The following is a 19,504-nucleotide window of genomic DNA, read 5'->3' as shown; positions in this document are numbered from 1 at the left end:
ATGGGTTGCACCATCACATCCTCCTCCTCAATTTACTGCCAGAGACTTGGACACTGTCCACAGCAGAGGCAGTAAAATCCCTGTTTGTCTTTGGTCACACTCCCTTTCAGTACCTTTAAACCATATGATGTCATTCATATGTGTTCTAGCAAGTTTGGGGGTTCCAGGTCCCCGGATGCCTGAAAACACATTGGGGTGTAATATTGCTAACAGAATGCAGACAGCAATATCTGTTACAGTGGAGCTGTCTTGGCATTTAGCCACTAATGCCATGAGGTGGTGTGCCTCAGTTTCCCTTGCTACACAGCAGCATGGGCCTGTTAGGTTTTTGCTGCTGTGCCAAGCTTCCAGTCTGTTTACAGGTATAGGCTGAAGAGTAACATGCTTGTGGGGCTGTCTTGTCACCATCCCTAGCATGTACAACAGTTTCTTCCACCAATCAGGTATGTCCCACCTCTTTAAAGGGTTAACCACTAGTATTGACTCCTTTGTCTTGACCCATAGATGAAGTAGTAAAAGACATAAGGTTAACAGCAATTGTTACGGTGGACAGGCTTTGTTCACACAATTTAGCTTGTTTAGTTAAATTGTTTAGTGTTTACTGCATTTTCCCATTTCTTTGTGCCCCCTGGTAGGCACTCTGATGCAGATTCTTCTGCCTCTTTGGAGAAGGCTTTTAATTCAGGCATGTGTTTGAGGCTCTGGCAAGGAAAGGGTGTTCTGCAAACATGCCTGCCCTCAGCCCCTCCCTCTGGAATTTCTTTGGGCTGGACCCCACACACTTGTGAAATAAGGCAAAGTTTTTCTTCCTCCTGCCTTGAGGAGAGAGTTTTATCTCTTAGGCCTGGTCTACACTACGCGTTTAAATCGGTTTTAGGAGCGTTAAACCGATTTAATGCCACACCCGTCCACACTAAGAGGCCCCTTATATCGATTTTAATGGCTCTTTAAATCGGTTTCTGTACTCCTCCCCGACGAGAGGAGTAGCGCTAATATCAGGATTAACATATCGGAATAGGGTTAGTGTGGCCGCAAATCGACGGTATTGGCCTCCGGGCGGTATCCCACAGTGCACCACTGATCGCTCTGGACAGCATTCTGAACTCTGATGCACTGGCCAGGTAGACAGGAAAAGCCCTGCGAACTTTTGAAATTCATTTCCTGCTTCCCCAGCATGGAGAGCTCATCATCACAGGTGACCACGCACAGCTCATCTGCACAGGTAACAATGCAGTCTCCTGAGAATCGAAAAAGAGCCCCAGCATGGACTGCACGGGAGGTACTGGATCTGATCGCTATATGGGGAGAGGATTCAGTGCTAACAGAACTGTGTTCCAAAAGACGAAATGAAAAAGTATTTGAAAGAATTTCTAAGGCTATGATGGATAAAGGCCACACCAGGGACTCACTGCAGTGCAGAGTGAAAGTTAAGGAGCTCAGACAAGCCTACCAGAAAACCAAAGAAGCAAACGGAAGGTCCGGGGCAGGGCCAAAAACATGCCGCTTCTACGCTGAGCTGCATGCAATTTTAGGGGGCTGCGCCACAAGTACCCCACCCCTGTCCGTGGATTCCGAGGTGGGGGTTGTAATCTCTGCCATGGCTGAGGATTATGTGGACGGGGAAGATGACGATGAAGAAGAGGAGGATGAGCTAGCAGACAGCACACAGAACTCCGTGAGCCCCAACAGCCAGGAGCTTTTTCTCACCCTGACGGAATTACCCTCCCAAGCCACTACCCCAGACAATGAAGCCATGGAAGGGACCTCTGGTGAGTGTACCTTTGCAAATATCAAACATTGTTTTTTAAGCAAGCGTTTTTTTAATGATTGATTTGCCCTGAGGACTTGGGATGCATTCGCAGACAGTATAGTTACTTAGAAAAGTTTGTTAACATGTCTGGGGATTGAGCGGAAATCCTCCAGAGACATCTCGATGAAGCGCTCCTGGAGGTACTCCAGAAGCCTTTGCAGAAGGTTTCTGGGCAAGGCAGCCTTGTTCCGTCCACCATGGTAGGACACTTTACCACGCCATGCATGTAGCAAGTAATCAGGTATCATTGCATGGCAAAGCATAGCTGCATATGGTCCCGGTGATTGCTGGCATTCAAGACGCATCCGTTCTTTATCTCGCTGTGTTATCCTCAGCAAAGTGATATCGTTCAGGGTAACCTGGTTGAAAATCAGGAATTTAAGTAAGGGGGATGGCCATTTTCCTACCGGGTTTGTGGACTGCAGCAGCTTAAAAAAAAATCCTTTCCTGAACGTAGCCAAGCGGAGGGAGGGGACGAGTGAAATGCCGATGATCTTTTTCGTGTTTGGTCAGCAGGGATCTTCCCCAAGCTACCAGCCACGCAGTGGGGGGGGGAGGGTGTTGATTAGCAGGGAGCTAGCATGGTATTAGCCATGCGTTGGGGGGAGGGGTAAATCACTGCAGAAGCCGAAAGACAGTGGCTTACCATGGCCGCATGCAAGCTGAATTCTGATGCCCGGACCTGTGTCTGTGAGATCTGTAACCCCAGAGCTGCAGGCACTCAGTATTAAGATGAAAAATACGACCTTGTAGGTAAATCACATGTGCTATGTAAGGTGAATAGTGCTGTTCACTGTGAAAGAGTATAACCATTGTTCTGTACAATGTATCTTTTTAAATACTTCTCTCCCTCATGCAGCTGCAAATTTTTCAAGCCTCCCTGCTCCATCCCAAAGGCTAGCCCAGATAAGGCGGAGGAAAAAGAAGACGCGAGATGAAATGTTCTTGGATATTATGGAAGTTACACGCAAGGAAAGAGCTCATCTGAATGACATGGAAGGACGTGGTATCAAATTACAGGAAAGATGCTAGTGAACATGAGGACAGGAGGGACACCCGAGATGAGAGGTGGCGGCAGGAAGATCGGCAGGAAAATCAGAGGTGGCGGCAGGAAGATCAGCGGTGGCGGGATGCAACTCTGGGGCTGCTGCGTGATCAAACTGACATGCTCCGGCATCTGGTGGAGCTTCAGGAACGGGAGCAGGATCACAGAGTGCCGCTGCAGCCCCTGTATAACCACCCTCAACCACGTGTAAGAACGCGTGGGGGGAGGCTCTGTGCACCCGCCCACTCCACCCCCATGGACAGCCCAACCAGAAGGCTGTCATTACTGTGAAATTTTTAAGTGGCCTTCTCCATCCCTCCTATCCTCCTCCCAAACCACACCCTTACTTCTCTCCCTCTTTTTATAATGAATTAATAAAGAATTCATGATTTTTAAATGAGAGTGACTTTATTTGCATAAGTAAGCTGTACTCGAAGGGGGAGGGGGAGTTGCTTACAGGTAATGAGTCAATCAAGAGGGGTGGGTGTTCATCAACAAACACAGCAGTCACACCGTACCCTGGCCAGTGATGAAGCACCCTCCCCGCTTCAGTTCTTGCTTCCAGGTATGTTTAAGTGTCTCTTTGGGTGGGGAGGCAGAGGAGAACCATGGTGATGTCACTCCCCTGCCTTATATAGCTCTTGTGTAAGGCAGGAACCCTTTGTCTTCCAGTGGAAAAACACTGGCATTCCAAAAGGGGAGGAGGGGTGTCCAGGGGTGACTCGGACCCATGTCTCTGCAGGACTGTGGCAGCCATTGCTAATAGGCTGCCTCGAGCATCCACAGGAAGACTAAACTCTTTTACAGGTGATTGTCTTTGCTAATGGGCCATTAGCACTGTCTGGCTTTCTTGTTCTACCTGAAGGGCTAGTTGGGGGGGTGACACCCAAAGTAACTCATTTGAAATACAGATACATACATGGGTGGCAAGTTTGTAGAAATGTTGGTGGTGCCCAGAACCCACCCCCCCAAACTCCACCCCCACCTGCCTAAGGCTTTGGGAGGGGTTTGGGGAGGAGGTCTGGGGTGCAGGTCCTGGGCTGGGGATTAGGGTGCAGGAGGGGTGCAGGATGCAGGCTTTGGGATGGAGTTTGGGTGCTGGATGCAGACTCTGGGCTGGGGCAGGGGGTGGGTGTGCAGGAGGGGGTGAGGGGTGCAGGCTTTGGGATGGAGTTTGGGTGCAGGCTCTGGGGTGGGGGTGTAGGAAGGGGTGAGGGGTGCAGGCTCTGGGAGGGAGTTTGGGGGTGGGAAGGGGTGTGTGGGAAGGGGGAGGGGGTGCACACTCTGGAAGGGAGTTTGGGGATAGGAGGGAGTGCAGGGGTGAGGGCTGTGGGGCTGAGGATGAGGGGTTCATGCTGTGGGGGGGGCTCAGGGCTGGGGCAGAGGATCAGGGTGCGGAGGGATGAGGGTTGGGGCTGAGGATGAGGGGTTCATGCTGCGGGGGGGTGCTCGAGTCTGGGGAAGAGGATTAGGGTGCGGGGGAATGAGGGTTGGGGCTGAGGATGAGGGGTTCATGATGCAAGAGGGGGCTCAGGGCTGGGGCAGAGGATTAGGGTGCGGGGGATGAGGGCTCTGGCTGAGGATGAGAGTTTGGGGCGTTGGAGAGGCTCAGGGCTAGGGCGGAAGGGCAGGGTAAGAGCAGCCTGCCTTTGCCATTAGTGGATGGCAGGTGCTAGGACCCTGGGGCAGCAGACATTAGTTCTGCCGGGAGCCGTTCTACTCCGGCAGCAGAAGCACGCAGGGGAGAGGCGCCGTGCTGCTTTCTGTCAGGCAGGGACACGGCAGGGCGGGGAGGGAGACCCACGGGGGCAGGGGCGGCTCTAGGAATTCCGCCGCCCCAAGCAGGGCGGCGTGCCGAGGGGCGCGCTCTGGCGGTCGCCGGTCCCGCGGCTCCGGGGGACCTCCTGCAGACGTGCCTGCGGAGGGTCCGCTGGTCCCGCGGCTCTGGTGGACCTCCCGCAGGCGTGCCTGCGGATGCTCCACCGGAGCCGCGGGACCACCGGACCTTCCGCAGGCACGTCTGCGGGAGGTCCACCAGAGCTGCGGGACCAGCAGACCCTCCGCAGTCATGCCTGCGGGAGGTCCGCCGGAGCCACCTGCCGCCCTCCCGGGAAAATGCCGCCCCAAGCGCACACTTGGCGCGCTGGGGTCTGGAGCCGGCCCTGCACGGGGGCCGGGGCCCGATCCAAGCAGGGCTGGGGAAGAGACCCAGCTCCAAATATTGCTGGAGCAGGGCCCCCAGCCCTGAATATTCCTGGTGCTCGAGTACCGCAAACATATATAACCTGCCGCCTATGGATACATAGTCAATATTCCTAACTTCAGATAAAGAAATGATACAAAAACAACGAGGAGTCCGGTGGCACCTTATGCCCAAATAAATCTGTTAGTCTTTAAGGTGCCACCGGACTCCTTGCTGTTTTTGTGGATACAGACTAACACAGCTACCCCCTGAGAAATGATACAGGCATACAGATTGAATAATCACATTCAGGAAATCATAACCTTTCCAATGAAACCTTACAAGATAGATGTTGTGTAAAGTACATCTCAGTTATGTCATATCTATATCATAATCATATTTTCACAAATGTGATTTTGTACTTGCATTTTAAATGTTTAGCCATTGATAGTGAGTGAGGCGGTACAGGTATTTACATGCTTATGAGGCACACACTTGTGTAGCTTACCAAGACAGTGAAATCCTTACTGATCTTAAACACAAAAAAGAAGCTTACAAGAAGTGGAAGATTGGACAAATGACCAGGAAGGAGTATAAAAATACTGCTCAGGCATGCAGGAGTGAAATCAGGAAGGCCAAATCACACTTGGAGTTGCAGCTAGCAAGAGATGTTAAGAGTAACAAGAAGGGTTTCTTCAGGTATGTTAGCAACAAGAAGGTGGTCAAGGAAACTGTGGGCCCCTGAGGAAGGCAACCTAATGACAGAGGATGTGGAAAAAACTAATGTACTCAATGTTTTTTTTTTGCCTCTGTCTTCACAAACAAGGTCAGCTCCCAGACTACTGCACTGGGCAGACAGTATGGGGAGGAGGTGACCAGCCCTCTGTGGAGAAAGAAGTGGTTCAGGACTATTTAGAAAACCTGGATGAGCACAAATCCGTGGCTCAATGGGTAGTGATCAATGGCTCCATGTCTAGTTGGCAGCCGGTATCAAGCTGGTTGGTCCTGGGGCCGGTTTTGTTCAATATTTTCATTAATGATCTGGAGGATGGCATGGACTGCACCCTCAGCAAGTTTGCAAATGACACTAAACTGGGAGGAGAGGTAGATACACTGGAGGGTAGGGATAGGATACAGAGGGACCTAGACAAATTAGATGACTATGCCAAAAGAAATATGATGAGGTTCAACAAAGACAAGTGCAGATTCCTGAACTTAGGATGGAAGAATCCCATGCATTGCTACAGACTAGAGAACAAATGGCTAGGCAGCAGTTCTGCAGAAAAGGACAGTGGACCAGAAGCTAGATAGGAGTCAACAGTATGCCCTCGTTGCCAAGAAGGCTAATGGCATTTTGGGCTGTAAAAGTAGGGGCATTGCCAACAGATCGAGGGATGTGATCATTCCTCAACACTGGTGAAGCCTCATCTGGAGTACTGTGTCCAGTTTTGGGCCCCACGCTACAAGAAGGATGTGGACAAATTGGAAAGAATCCAGCGGAGGGCAACAAAAATGATTAGGGGGCTGGAGCACATGATTTATGAGGAGAGGCCAAGGGAACTGGGATTGTTTAGTCTGCAGAAGCGAAGAATGATGGGGCATTTGATAGCTGCTTTCAAATACCTGAAAGGGGGTTCCAAAGAGGATGGATCTAGACTGTTCTCAATGGTACCAGATGACAGAACAAGGAGTAATGGCTTCAAGTTGCAGTGGAGGAGGTTTAGGCTGGATATTAGGAAAAACTTTTTCACTAGGAGGGTGTGAAGCACTGGAATGGGTTACCTAGGGAGGTGGTGGAATCTCCTTCCTTAGAGGTTTTTAAGGTCAGGCTTGATGAAGCCCTGGCTGGGATGATTTAGTTAGGGATTGGTCCTGCTTTGAGCAAGGGGTTGGACTAGATGGCCTCCTGAGGTCCCTTCCAACCCTGATATTCTATAATTCTGTGATTCTATGGCAACATGGGCTGTAGTACTAACTGCACAGCTCTGAGGTGGAAGGGTGAGGGGAGGCACCTAAGCTGGAGGATGGGGTGACTGAGCCAGGGCAGGCTGGTGAGCAGCTGAAGAAGCTCTAGCCAGGACAGCCCTCAGAACTGCATAGGAGGTTGTTGGCAACCACACATCACGGAAAAGGCAAAACAAAAGAGCTCAAGCGGCAGGGCCGGAAATGTGAGTTGAAGGCAATGATAAAGGGGGATGAGAGGGTGTTGCAGCTCTCTGGAGAGCTGGCAAATTCCCAGGACTCCTCCAGGCCTATTCCCAAGAGCATTAGGCTGAGCCAGCACCCTGCTCCAGCATACGGATCAGCTGGGGAAAAGCCATGCTTGCCAAATATTCAAACCAGACCCTGTCTCCGCAGCCATACCCATTTTCCACCCACATGTACTGCATTTGAGGGTGAGACCTGGTCTACACTCAAAGGGTATGTCTACACTACGAAATTAGGTCGATTTTATAGAAATTATTAACTTGTAATACAGGAGGGCCAGGGAGCAGTGGTAGAGTGGTAGAGGGGAAATATATAAGCCCTAGGCTAATTAAGGCATGGTTCCCTGTATACTAGGGAGGGTTGCTACAGGTTATTTGGAACACCTGTAGTCAATTAAGGCCCTGTCATGAACCTAATAAAACCCCCTGCTTCAGGCAGTCAGGGAGGAGAAGGAAGGAGAGATGACTGGAGCTTGGAGGTGTGTTGTGAGATTTGAAAGACCAGAGAACTGAAGTAAGGGAGACCCTGCCCTGGCGTCTAAGGACCGAGGATAACCCTACCCAAGGAGGAAGAGGGTAAGAAACCCACAGGGATTGCGAGGGGCTGAGACTCAGAGCGAGGAGCAAACCCAGACCCCTCCCCCACTTCCCTCCTCTACCACCTTCTTGCCCCACTAGTGGGGCCCTTGGTGCTCAAGAGCAGAGGCAAGGGGTGGTGTCTTAGCCCCCGCCCCCCAAAAAGTGCAGGACCCACCATACAAACATCAGCCATCTTGTGACAATCTGCAAAAAAACCTAGAGTTTTCAGGTGCCTAAGTAGCTCCTGGAATTGCCCCCCACCACCAAAATCTGAAATGGCACCCCTGGTGAGCCAGGAGTGGCCAGAGGGCAAGATGCAGCCCCTATGTGACAGTGGAAAGCCAGCCTTGAGCTGCAGGCAGAGCACCAGGTACCATGAACCACAGCAGCAGTGCAGAAGAGTGGCAATACACCATATACTGGCAGTGGTGTTGCCTGCAGAGCTGACTGCTTGACCAGCAGCGCCTGCTATCAGGCCGGCAGCTTAAATTGTGCTGGGGCTGAGCTCTGGCATCTCTTTCAATACAAATTAAGCACAGGGGGAAGGCAGCGGGGCCCAGAGGTGATGGGGGGTGGAAAGCCCATGGGGGCTAGGGGTGATGGGGGAATGGGGTGCCCATGGGGGCCATTTTCCTTAAGGCTGGCCCTGCTTTAGAGATACCTCAGTTGATCAGAGAAAGATTGTCTGTCTCAGAGTTTTTTGAGTAAGGTGAGGAAGTCTCACCTTGAAGCTGCCACATGGTCCTTGCGTCACACCATGAGTGTCCTGGAACAAGACATTTTGGATCTTCATGGCACCCTTGATGTAGAAAACCTGGTGCAGATTCACCAAATCTTAACTGGGAAATACTGGACCTCAGGCGCGTGTTGGAAGAGAAGGTGCAAGGCCTGGTTCAGGCCTGCTTTACTCAGCTGCATGAAACTGGCGCTCCCACCAGGCTCTTTTTAGGGTTCAAAAAAAGTCTACAGACTATCGGAAGATTTTTTGCCTCTGGCTGCTGGATGGTCGTTTGATAGTTGACCTTGTTGAGATCCAGAAAGCAGCTATTTCTTTTTACAGTACTCTCTACTCACCTGAAGCCTGAGATGTGCTGGAATTGGAGGAGCTGCACCAGAGGTTACCCCATCTCACTGGTGAGGAACAGCAGTGCCTAGATGCCTCCTGTAATTGCAGGAACTCTCTGTTGCAGTCCAGCAGCTCTGTACAGGCAAAGCCCCAGGTATTGTTGGGTTGCCATCTACATTTTACAAGCATTTCTAGCATCTTAGTGGTTCTGTCTTGTTTCTAGTGGTGTTGGAGTGTATCCAGGAGAAACTCTGCAGCAACTGAGAGGCTGCTCTAATGATCAGTGGCAGATTAATGCACTGGCCCACAGGGCTTGTGCCCAGGGGCCCCGGCCAATTTGAGGGCCCCCACAGGAGCTCCAGAACCTGTGTAGAAGTTGGGGAGCCCCTGGAACTTTGTCCCTACCCACTGCTCGTCTTCTTCCCCATGGGGCTCTGCCTCCTGATCCGGCCAAAAGCCAGAGCTGGGCCATGGTAAGAGCCACCCAGGAAGCCTGGGCTGCTGTAGGGAGCCCTAGACCCTCCAACTGCCCTGGGCAGGGTGCCAGGGTTCCTGAGAGCAGCCCTTGGTCCGTGTCCCCACCCCCAGGGATGCACCACACAGGGCAGGTGGAGGGTCCGGGGCTCCCTTGGTGGCTCTTACCATGGCCCAGCTTCCAACCTGGGCAGGAGATGAGACCTAGCGGGGGGGGGAGGGGGAAGAGGCAGGTGCAGGTGCTTGGGGCTGCCAACAGTGAGGGGCAGCACATCTGGCTCTTCGGCAATTCATCGGCAGGTCCCTCTTGGAGGGAAGGACCGGCTGCTGAATTGCTGCCGAAGAAGAAAGTGATGCGGTGGAGCAGGTGCCGATCATGATTGCGGCTTTTTTTTTTCCCCCGCTTGGGGCAGCAAAAATCCTGGAGTCGGCCCAGGAAAGAGGAGGAGCAGTGGGTGGGCCTCCATGGTGAGGGGCATGTGGGAGGCCCAAATGTTCTTTGTGTCCAGGGCCTCAATAAATCTTAATCTGCCTTTGGCAGTGATCACCCTGCTGCACAAAAAAGAGGGATCTGTCTGACTCTATGAACTGGAGACCTAGTTCCCTTCTGTGTTCTGATTATAGGATTTTATCCAGGGTCTCAGCTAACTGGCTGAAGGAGTGTCTGGACTCCTTGACACAGCCTGATCAAACATTGCATTCCTAGCCTCTGTGTTTTTGATAATTTGCTTTTAATTTGTGATGTTTTTACTGTTAACAAACTGGATGTAGGGCTTGTTTCAATGAACCAGGAGAAGGCCTTGGATAGAGTTAACTATAGTTATTTTTTTAAAATATTGGAAACTTTTGGGATTGGGCCAGTGTTCTCTTCATATATTTCTTTATTGTACCATAATGTTTTTAGCTACCTAAAGATTAATGGGGGTCTTTGCCACAGCTTCCCAGCTCACAGAGGCATTCCTTACGGGAGTCCTCTGTCTGGGATGCTGTATACTCTTAATTTGGAGCCATTCCTGCACCTCTTCAGAATCCATCCGACTTGCCTTTCTATGCCATATGCTTTTCTGGTTTGTCTGTTGGCCTATGCTGATGATATCTCAGTTCTTATCATATCTGGCAGTGATGTGCAGGCACTTCGTACTTGTTTACAAGGGTGTGAACAGGCATCTTCTGCACCTATTAACTGTGCTAAGAGCAATTTGATCTTACTGGGCTCTTGGCAGTGTAGCGGTCCCCCTTTGTTGTGCCACCAATTGCAATTGCACGTCTCCAGGACCAAGGTGTTGGAGATCTTTTTTGGAGCTGAACAATATATGTTAAGGAACTGGGAGTGGGCTGAGGAGAACATGCAAGGCCACCTGCAGAAATGGTGCTGGTTCTTTCTTCGATTCTGTTTTCGGGGACAGGTTTTGATTGCCAACAATCTTGTGGTCTCAATGTTGTGGCACTGGCTAGTGTGTCTGGACTCTCCCCTAGGCCTTTTGAACCAGATTCAGAGGCATAAACTATTTTTTTAATAGTTATCACTGGTTATGCCCTGCTTTGCTATTCCTGATATTACATAAAGGGGTCAGGGGCTCATTGATTTCAGCAGGGTGAATGCTTTATGCCTCCAGTCTTTTCAGAGATTGCTATACTCTGACTCTCAATCAGCCTGGAAGTCCCTTGCCTTCTCTCTCCTTCACTGTGCTGAGGGGATGGGCTTTGACTCTCACCTATATGTTTGTTGGCACCTGGTCGATTAGAGTCTAGATTTGCCTCCATTTTATAATAATAATTTTAACACCTGGCAACTTCTGTGAGGTGCATGACTGGACCAGGCATTTTACAGTTTATGGCTCTTGGAAGAGCCACTATTTAACACACTCTTCCCTGCTGAAGCTGTCTCCTCCAGGAGCCTGTTTTCTGCCTTTACTCAGGTGGGGTTGACCAAGCTGTCCCACCTGATTGTTCCTAGTTAGTCAAGCTGGAAGTCAGCAACAGCTCTTGCTGTTCAGACCAGAATCTGGTCTGTGCGTTTTTTGGATGAGGTTAGGGTGACCAGATGAGATGAAGAAAATATCGGGACACATGGGGGTGGGGAGGCGGGGTCTGCTGGCAGAGCAAAAAATAAAAAAGCTGGCAGTCTGGTCATCCTAGATGTGGTCCTCCCTGAATTCCAGGCGGTGCTTCCTCTGCAAGCTGCTCAGAATTTACAGAAAGTTTTTGCAGGGATTGTTCTTCCAGGGGGAATCCTGTGTTCTCCTCACTAGCTGTCTCCCCTTCTGTAGATGAGATCCTTGTGCAACCAGGAAGATTGTTGTCCTGGAAGGGTTTGGTTAGGGTGACCAGATGTCCTGTTTTTATAGGGACAATCCTGTTTTTTGGGACTTTTTCTTATATAGGCACCTATTACTCCCCGCCCCCATCCCGTTTTTTCACAGTTGCTATCTGGTCACCCTAGGTTTGGTGACTGTTCTTTTTCCAACAGAAGCAGTGCTATTATTTTGGAAGCACAGGCATAGTTAGTCCTGACAGAAGCCTGCTGTGGGTTTTAAGAGTCTGTTCTGATAACATTTAACAGCATAAGCATAAATAGAACTGTGTAGGTGTAAGAAATGGCAGAGTAATCATGTTTGTGAGAACCAAAAAAACCCTAAAAAGCTAGAAAAGACTGATTTGAACGAACACTAAGCCTGTATTGACAGGGGAGTAGAGTTAACATAGAAATCAGAGATTAAGACATGTATAAGAAAAGATAACAAACTTATAAATAACTTTGTTATAACAAAGAGAAGTTGAAGCTGCATTGTCCAGTCCTGAAGGCAATTGTGATATCAGCCTAATGAGCCTCTCACTTGTAAGTAACTGTTCACTACTTGCTGAGTGTTTTGCCTTAGTTAATATTTGTGAGATGCTGTAACACTGCACCCCATATTCTTCATAGAGATATTATTATGATATGATTATGGCATAATTCTGATCTATTTTATGCAATATAGGTCATGTGAGATCATTGAAAAGGTTATGATTTACTGAATATGATTATCCCATTTGTATGTGTGTATCATTTTTGTATCCGAAGTTAGGAATATTGATTATATATCTGTATTACAAATGTGTTTACACCTGGGGAATGCCCACTAGGCAAAAGACTCCCAGGCCTTGTCTATACTGCCACTTACTGAAACTTTCTTTGCTCAGGGGTGTGAAAAAACCAGCCTCTGACTCATGGCTGCTTTGACACTACAGGGAAGGTGACCAGGTCACCTGGTGCTGGACTCCATCTTGGGATACCAGTGTTTTTCCACTGACTGGCATGGGAACCAAGCTTTGAAACAAAGGGTTTCCACCATATGCAAAAGCTATATAAGGCAGGGGAGTGACATCATCAAGGTTCTTCACTGACTACACACCCAAAGAGACTCTTGGGAACACCTGAGGAACAGAGAGACTGGACTGAGAAAAGCTGGACCCAGGTTAAAGGAATTTTTAGCCTGTGACTGGAACTGGGGTTTCTAAGCTGTAAACCAGCGCAGTTTGCCCCTTAAGAACCTGCAGCCTGCTTGTATCATCACTTAGGGTGAGAATTTGCTTTTCATATCCAATCCCTTTAGTATATTAAGCTTAGTTTGCGTGTTTTGTTTATTTGCTAGGTAATCTGCTTTGATCTGTTTGCTATGCCTTATAATCACCTAAAATGTATCTCTTGTAGTTAATAAACTTGTTTTTGCTTTGTCTAAACCAGTGTGTGTGGAAATCATAACTCCAGGCAGAAAGTTGTTGTACATTCCTCTCCACATTGAGGGAGGGGGTGAATTTCATGAGCCTACTCTGTACAGTTCTCTGTGCAATGCACAATGGTATACTTTTGGGTTTATACCCTGCGGGGGAGAGGTTTACCGGAGTAGCTGGGAAGTTTCTTAGCTGAAACCTTCCCATGCAGAGCTGATCAGTGTCTGTATGTAACTTCAGCTGGGTGTGTCCCTACCTGTATGTGTGCTGGAAAAGTGAAGGCTGGAGCCTGGGAGAAGGCTTGGCAGGCTGATCACAGCAGCACAGTGAGGGAGCCCAGGCCGGTGAGTTGGGGGGCACAGTGGTACCCCAGTTCCAGGTGGCACCCCAGGGGGAACCTGTCATAGATCCGTCGTCTGAGTAAGTGAATCTTAATCCACTACATGGTATGTGTGTCAAGGTGCAGCATTATGCCACCCTCTCTGATACAGCCTGGAGGGTGCCTCTGTCCCTGTGTGACTCTATGTCCCCAGCTTGGAAGACATACAATCCTACTCTTCCTAAGCATCCCCATGACTTGCAGTGGAGAGTCCTGCATAGCAACTAATCATTTTGTACACCGTAATACTCCCAAGGTGTCTGCGCAGTGTACTTGCTTTTGGCTTTAGATATGGTGTTTCAGTTTTTCCTACATTGCTCTCAACCCTTTTTTTTGCAGCAGCAGCTTTTCAGAAGTTTGGGATTGTTTTCTCCAAGCCCCTGTTTGTTCTTGGAGTGAGATAGTGTTTGCTCTCAGCCAGCTTCCTGCCCAGCTAACCTTTTGTTGGATCAGGCTAAACTGGCCATTTTTAAATAGCACCAGAATGGCCAGGGTAGAGTGGCATGATGTGCTAGGATTGTTCTGCACACTGATTGTGGCCCAGTTGTGGATTGATTACAAGTCAAATTATAAAAGTGTAATCAGGGCACTTTTCAGTTGACTTGGTGTGTTAACAGTATTTTAAATGAATGTTGTGAGGATGATGCTTTAGTGATCCATGTTTATATATCTGTATTACAAATGTGTTTACACCTGGGGAATGCCCACTAGGCAAAAGACTCCCAGGCCTTGTCTATACTGCCACTTACTGAAACTTTCTTTGCTCAGGGGTGTGAAAAAACCAGCCTCTGATTCATGGCTGCTATTGCACTACAGGCACATGTGATCAGGTCACCTGGTGCTGGACTCCATCTTGGGATACCAGTATTTTTCCACTGACTGGCATGGGAACCAAGCTTTGAAACAAAGGGTTCCTGCCATATGCAAAAGCTATATAAGGCAGGGGAGTGACATCATCAAGGTTCTTCACTGACTACACACCCAAAGAGACTCTTGGGAACACCTGAGGAACAGAGAGACTGGACTGAGAAAAGCTGGACCCAGGTTAAAGGAATTTTTAGCCTGTGACTGGAACTGGGGTTTCTAAGCTGTAAACCAGCGCAGTTTGCCCCTTAAGAACCTGCAGCCTGCTTGTATCATCACTTAGGGTGAGAATTTGCTTTTCATATCAATCCCTTTAGTATATTAAGCTTAGTCGTGTTTTGTTTATTTGCTAGGTAATCTGCTTTGATCTGTTTGCTATGCCTTATAATCACCTAAAATGTATCTCTTGTAGTTAATAAACTTGTTTTTGCTTTGTCTAAACCAGTGTGTGTGGAAATCATAACTCCAGGCAGAAAGTTGTTGTACATTCCTCTCCACATTGAGGAGGGTGAATTTCATGAGCCTACTCTGTACAGTTCTCTGTGCAATGCACAATGGTATACTTTTGGGTTTATACCCTGGGGAGAGGTTTACCGGAGTAGCTGGGAAGTTTCTTAGCTGAAACCTTCCCATGCAGAGCTGATCAGTGTCTGTATGTAACTTCAGCTGGGTGTGTCCCTACCTGTATGTGTGCTGGAAAAGTGAAGGCTGGAGCCTGGGAGAAGGCTTGGCAGGCTGATCACAGCAGCACAGTGAGGGAGCCCAGGCCGGTGAGTTGGGGGGCACAGTGGTACCCCAGTTCCAGGTGGCACCCCAGGGGGAACCTGTCATAGATCCGTCGTCTGAGTAAGTGAATCTTAATCCACTACATGGTATGTGTGTCAAGGTGCAGCATTATGCCACCCTCTCTGATACAGCCTGGAGGGTGCCTCTGTCCCTGTGTGACTCTATGTCCCCAGCTTGGAAGACATACAATCCTACTCTTCCTAAGCATCCCCATGACTTGCAGTGGAGAGTCCTGCATAGCAACTAATCATTTTGTACACCGTAATACTCCCAAGGTGTCTGCGCAGTGTACTTGCTTTTGGCTTTAGATATGGTGTTTCAGTTTTTCCTACATTGCTCTCAACCCTTTTTTTTGCAGCAGCAGCAGCAGCTTTTCAGAAGTTTGGGATTGTTTTCTCCAAGCCCCTGTTTGTTCTTGGAGTGAGATAGTGTTTGCTCTCAGCCAGCTTCCTGCCCAGCTAACCTTTTGTTGGATCAGGCTAAACTGGCCATTTTTAAATAGCACCAGAATGGCCAGGGTAGAGTGGCATGATGTGCTAGGATTGTTCTGCACACTGATTGTGGCCCAGTTGTGGATTGATTACAAGTCAAATTATAAAAGTGTAATCAGGGCACTTTTCAGTTGACTTGGTGTGTTAACAGTATTTTAAATGAATGTTGTGAGGATGATGCTTTAGTGATCCATGTTTAATGTTTGCTTAAAACAGGGGTCTCAAACTCAAATGACCACGAGGGCCACATGAGGGCTAGTTCATTGGCCTGAGGGCCGCATCACTGACACACACACCCTTGCTGCCCCCGGCCCTGCCCCCACTCCACCCCTTCCATTAGGCCCCACCTCTTCCCACCCCTTCCCTGAAGTCCCCACCCCAACTCTGCCCACTCCCTGCACCCATAGGGTGCATGAGGGGTGTGGTGGGGGCTCAGGGCAGGGAGTTGGGGTGCAGCAGGGGGCTCAGGGTGCAGGAGGGGTGTGGGATGCGGCAGGGGGCTCAGCCCAGGGGATTGGGGTGCAGCAGGGGGTTGGGGTGCAGGCAGGGGGCTTAGGGCAGGGGATTGGGGTGCAGAAGGGGTGTGGGATGCAGCAGGGGGCTCAGGGCCAGGGGTTGAGGTGTGGGGTGCAGCAGGGGGCTCAGGGCAGGGGGTTGAGGTGCAGGCAGGGGGCTCAGGGCAGGGAGTGGGGGGGGGTGCAGGAGGGCTTCAGGCTCCGGGGTGGCAGCGGCACACAGCAGCACACACCAGGGCCAGGGCAGGCTGCCGGCTCCGGCCTTGCTCCACTCCAGGAAGTAGCTGGAATCATGTCCCTGCAGCCCTGGGGGAGGGGGACACAGGGCTCTGTGCTGCTTGCCACATCTCCAGGTACCTCCCCTGAAGCTCCCATTGGCCGCGGTTCCCCGTTCCTGGCCAATGGGAGCTGCAGGGGGGCAGTGCCTAGAAGCCAGGGCAACACACAGAGCCCTCTGCTTCTCCCCTCCCCTCCTGCGCCGGCCGCAGAGACATGATGCCAGCCGCTTCACAGAGCGGCGTGGGGCTCGAGGGGGCAATCCCACGGGTGTAGTTTGCCCATCACTGGCCTGGAGGTAGGCCAGCGGGAAATAGCCCCGTGGGCCGTATGCAGGCCGTGTGTTTGAGACCCCTGGCTTAAGATATGTTTTGCTTTATTTTATTCATATCTTTTTGTGTACATGTAACAGGGCGGTACTCACCCCTGCGGCGCCCCCTACTGGTTACTCCGGGAACTAGCTCCTTCTCCAGTCCGGAGCGCCCCCTGCAGGCCGGTGATCCACCTGTTTCGCTCTCGGCCCCGTGTCCCTCCCTGGACCCGGTGCCCCTTTAACTATAACTGGGTCTCCTCCTCCCAGGGGAGCCCCCACCCTACTATCCCCACTTTGCCTCAATAGTGGCCACTGACAGTCATGGTCTAGCTCCACACCCTGGAGCAGACTGCAGCGTCGGCCCACTCATCACAGGCAAAAGGGGTTTGGACCTGCTGCTTTACCTACTCCTGGGTTGTCCCCTGCAACCCCCAGCACCTCCTGCCCTTTCCTAGGCCGCAGCCTGGGGCCCTCCAGGCCGGAGCTTCCCCAGCTCCTCAGCCCTTCCCCAGCCCTGCTTCACCACAGGTACCCTCTCAACCTCTAAGCAGCCAGGCCCATCTCCCTCTGGAAGCAGAGAGAGAACTGACTGCTCCTGGCTTCCCTGCCTTCTTATAAGCCCTGTTCAGTTTGGGGCGTGGCCTCCAGCTGCAGCCACTTTCCCAATCAGCCCAGCTCTGTCAGGCCACTTTTAACCCCTTAAAACCCCGGAGCAGGGTCCACCCTGCTACAGTATATATTGGACTTTTATAACTTTTAAAATAGTTTTTAATGAGATTTTGTGAACTTTTCAAGTTCTCTCTCTCTCTCTCTCTCACACACACACACACACACACACACACACACACACACACACACACACACACACACACACACACACACACACGTCATTTGGGCCAGGGAGAGCGAGCAAGCACACAAGCATGAGAATGAATCTATAGCACTCACCCAGGCTTTGGGAGATCCAGGATCCAGTCTTTCTGCTCCAATGAATCTTTCATTATTTACCCATAGTGGAATGGCTTCAATAGAAGAGCCTCACATCAGACTATCCCATAGCTCAGTGGTTACAGCACTCTTTTGAGAAGTGGCAGAGCCATGTTCATATCCATTCTCCCATCAGGCAGAGGGAGGGACTTGAACAAAGGGTACTCTAACAACTGGGCTAAAAGTTACAAGGGAAGTCCTTCTTCCCCTGGCTTCTTGCAAAACACTACATAGGTACCTCACTCCAAAGAGGGTTTCCAGTTGTGGATCACTAGAAGAGGCAGGTCCCTATTTTTGTGAGGGGTGGGGCACACCCCTTTTGTCAGCATCTTCCAGTAGCTAGCTTAGGCAGCTCCCTGCCAAGCATGCTGGCTTCTGTGAATCAGTATCTAAGCAGTAGTGTAGCTGGGGGGGGGAGCAGGGCAGTGGCCACTCCCCCAATGAGCACAAGTGGCGCCTTGTCAATTTCTTGGTGCCTTTTTAATTTTTACTCCCCCGGAGGGAACAGGGGAAGCAATCCAAAAAAAAAAAAAAAAAGGGCGCCACCCACTGCTGTGCTTTTACTCACCCAGCGGCGCTCCGGGTCTTTGGCGGCACTTCGGTGGTGGGACCTTCACTTGCTCTGCGGGTCTTTGGCAACATTTCAGCGGCGGGTCCTTCAGTGCTGCTGAAGACACCTGGAGTGAGTGAAGGGCCCGCCGCCGAAGACCCGGTGCACTGCCGGGTGAGTAAAAGAATCGCCATGTGAGTAAAAGCGCTGCAGCGGGTGGCGCCTTTTTTTGATCACTCTCCCTGTTCTCTCCACCTGGCTATGCTACTGTGTCTAAGGTGCCTCTCTCTCCCTATTCATAGTATAGCTGCTTAGGCACCTAACTCAGGCTTTGTGAATCACAGTGATTTTTCTAGGTGCCAAAAACTTAGGTGCAGTGATGCTGAGCACCATAGGCGCCGACTCCATGGGTGCTCCCAGACTCAACCACCCATTGGAGGAAAAAAAAGGAGGGGGTGCTCAGCACCCACCAGTCATAGTGGTTTCATGGCCCTGGGGCTGGCTGCAGATCAGCTGTTCAGCCTGGCAGGAAGTGCTTGATGGAGGGACCAGGGGCAGAGAGAGGGTTGCCAACCCTCCCAGTTTTGCCAAGAGTCTCCCAGAATCAAGCTCTATCTTCCAGAGGCTACTGCAGCCAAACCAGGAGATTTTAGGTGCTAAAAGTTAGGCACATCGGGGCTAAGGCAGGCTCCCTACCTTCCTCACGCCACTCCCGGAAACGGCCAGCATGACCCTGTGGCCCCTGGGGTGAGGGGGCAGCGGGGTCTCCACATACTGCCCCCACCTTGAGCGCTGACTCCGCAGCTCCCGTTGGCCAGGAACTGTGGCCAATGGGAGCTGCGGGGGTGGTGCCTGTGGGCAGGGGCAGTGCACAGAGACCCACCTCCCCCTCCCCACCTAGGAGCCACTGCCAGAGGTGCTGAGCTTCAGTTCATCTGCAAATTTGACACCATCAACTCAGGATTAAACAAAGACTGTGAATGGCTTGCCAACTACAGAACCAGTTTCTCCTCCCTTGGTTTTCACACCTCCACTGCTGGAACGGGGCCTCATCCTCCCTGATTGAACTAACCTCGTTATCTCTAGCTTGCTTCTTGCTTGCATATATATACCTGCCCCTGGAAATTTCCACTACTTGCATCCGACGAAGTGGGTATTCACCCACGAAAGCTCATGCTGCAAAACGTCTGTTAGTCTATAAGGTGCCACAGGATTCTTTGCTGCTTTTACAGATCCAGACTAACACGGCTACCCCTCTGATACTTG

Source organism: Mauremys reevesii, unplaced genomic scaffold, assembly GCF_016161935.1.
Source record: "Mauremys reevesii isolate NIE-2019 unplaced genomic scaffold, ASM1616193v1 Contig2, whole genome shotgun sequence".
Classification (NCBI taxonomy): Eukaryota; Metazoa; Chordata; order Testudines; family Geoemydidae; genus Mauremys; species Mauremys reevesii.
Note: the sequence above shows the minus strand (reverse complement) of the source record.